Here is a 2768-nt window from a genome sequence, read left to right as displayed (position 1 = left end):
ACAAGAGAATTCAGCCCAGTTGATAAAGAGCAATTTCACAGATGCTTGAAACATTAAGATTTGGATTTGTGTTCAGCACTTTTAAGGTTCACCTCTTTGCTTCTCCCAGACTGATCTTAGATCAGTCTTTTTGTCCATCCCTTTCTAAAGCCAAAGCACACGGGTTGCACATAATCCAGTAGAAGCAGAAGTGCTATGGTTGGTGGTTTTATTATTATTATTATTATTATTATTTTGAGATGGAGTCTCGCTCTGTCACCTAGGCTGGAGTGCAGTGGCACAATCTCAGCTCACTGCAAGCTCCGCCTCCCGGGTTCACGCCATTCTCCTGCCTCAGCCTCCCGAGTAGCTGGGACTACAGGCACCCACCACCATGCCTGGCTAATATTTTTTGCATTTTTAGTAGAGACGAGGTTTCACCATGTTAGCCAGGATGGTCTCGATCTCCTGACCTCGTGATCACCCGCCTCAGCCTCCCAAAGTGCTGGGATTACAGGCGTGAACCACCATGCCTGGCGTTTATTATTATTATTTTTGAAACAGAGTTTTGCTCTTACCACCCGGGCTTTAATGCAGTGGTGTGATCTCAGGTCACTGCAACCTCTGCCTCCCAAGTTCAGGCGATTCTCCTGCCTCAATCTCCCAAGTAGCTGGGACTACAGGTGCGTGCCACCATGCCCAACTAATTTCTGTATTTTTAGGAGAGACGGGTTTTCACATGTTGGCCAGGATGGCCTCGATCTCTTGACCTCATGGTTCACCTGCCTTAGCCTCCCAAAGTGCTGGGATTACAGGTGTGAGCCACCGCTCCCAGCCTTGTTTTTTTGTTTTTTTGTTTGTTTGTTTTTTTGTTTTTTTGAGATAGTCTTGCTCTGTTGCTGAGGTTGGAGTGCGGTGGCATGATCTCTGCTCACTGATACTCTGCCTTCTGGGTTCAAGTGATTCTCCTGCCTCAGCCTCCTGGGTAGCTAGGATTACAGGTGTGCACCACTATGACTGGCTAATTTTTGTATTTATAGTAGATACGGGTTTTCGCCATGTTGTCCAGGCTGGTCTCGAACTCCTGACCTCAAATGATCCACCTACCTTGGCCTTGCAAAGTGCTGGGATTACAGGTGTGAGTCACTGCATCCGGCTCCACATTATTTTTTTTTTATTTTAATTCTGCTTTGTTAATGAGTCCTTTGTAAACTATGCCATACATTTCCCATACCGATACTGCGTGACTCATTATAATATGGGCAGTGGGTTTACTGATGGTGCAGCATGCTGTACCCTCCTCCACTTCAGCCAGACTGTTGAGTCTGCACGTCCTTGTTCCTGCGCACCTCCGCGGCATGCCTCCTTTTCCTTCAGACATAGTAGCAGCTAGATTAGCCTCCTCGTTTTCCTTAATTTTTTCCACTTTCAGGATCAGCTTTTCCTCCACGATTCTGCTGAAGGTGTCCTTTTCCAAAGCCTTCTCAAAGACTTCTTGCTTGTGTTCCCTCCTCTCTGCCAATGGCTTCAGCACCTGGACCTCCTCAGACTTCCTTCTTTCCTCTGCAGCCTCCAGTTTCTTCTGGATCTCCTTCAGGGACAGGTCTTTCTCCTTAGTACAAGCTAAAGTTCAAGGGGCTTCCCAGAATGGAGGTGGTGGCCTTAAAATCAGTTTAAAAGCCTGGCCAAAGGCACATTTGTTGATTTGCTTCACTTTCTTTCTTTTTTTTTTTTTTTTTAGATGGAGTCTCGCTCTGTCACCCAGGCTGGAGTGCAGTGGCCCGATCTCAGCTCACTGCAACCTCTGCCTCCCGGGTTCAAGCGACGCTCCTGCCTGTGCCTTCTGAGTAGCTGGAATTACAGGTGTGTGCCAACATGCTTGGCTAATTTTTGTATTTTTAGTAGAGATGGGGGTTTCACCATGTTAGCCAGGCTAGTCTTGAACTCCTGACCTCAAGTGATCTGCCCACCTCGGCCTCCCAAAGTGCTGGGATTACAGGCGTGAGCCACTGTGCCCAGCCTGATTTGCTTCGCTTTCATTTCATCTTAAGTATAGATGTTGATGTTGCAAGATTCCAGGTAAAAACAAGAGCAGGGCCAGACCTGGTGGTTCACACCTATAATTCTAGCACATTGAGAGGCTGAGGTGGGAGGATCACTTCAGGCCAAGAGTTTGCAACCAGCCTGGACCACATAGTGAGACCCTGTCTCTACAAAACATTAAAAAAAAATTAGCTAGACATGGTGGCAAACGTCTGTCATCCTAGCTACTCAAGAGGCTGAAGCAGAAGGATTATGAGCCCAGGAGTTAGATGCCGCAGTGAGCTATGATCACGCCACTGCATTCCAGCTTGGGCAACAGAGCAAGACTCTGTCTCTTAAAAAAATAGAAATAAAAGCAGATCACTGATAAGATGGACAGCTTCTTTAGTTTGCTTTGTAGGCTAGACCTCATCTTACTCTTAATTCCAGTTAAAGGCCCTGCTGTGTTTAATGAGAATTCCACTATATCATACAGGTCATGTCCTTATTTTCTTTCCCCCATTGCTGTTTTAGCCATTGTAGGAATGTGCAGATGCTGGTGGTGCAGATGGTGGTGAACGCAACAGATCTGCCTTTAGCAGCCGTTGCTATGTCCACATTCTACTGGACTACATTTCTATACAACTATATCCTGTCTTTATTTGGGTACCTCCTATTCATTTTTCCTTTTGTCTTCCTTTTGGTTAACTGGTAAATACATACAATAAAGAATTTACCAGATATAATAGGTTTTTTTTTTTTTTTTT

The 2768-nt window shown here is 45.7% G+C and overlaps 1 pseudogene; it reads right to left on the bottom strand.

Moving 5' to 3' along the window:
• Positions 1–1286: 1286 nt before the first annotated feature.
• On the bottom strand, positions 1287–2434 carry LOC101125336 (stathmin-2-like; annotated as a pseudogene).
• Positions 2435–2768: the final 334 nt, after the last annotated feature.

Source organism: Gorilla gorilla, chromosome 5 (genome assembly GCF_029281585.2).
Source record: "Gorilla gorilla gorilla isolate KB3781 chromosome 5, NHGRI_mGorGor1-v2.1_pri, whole genome shotgun sequence".
Classification (NCBI taxonomy): Eukaryota; Metazoa; Chordata; class Mammalia; order Primates; family Hominidae; genus Gorilla; species Gorilla gorilla.
The sequence above is the reverse complement of the archived record's forward strand: the minus strand, read 5'-3'. Positions and strand labels throughout refer to the sequence as shown.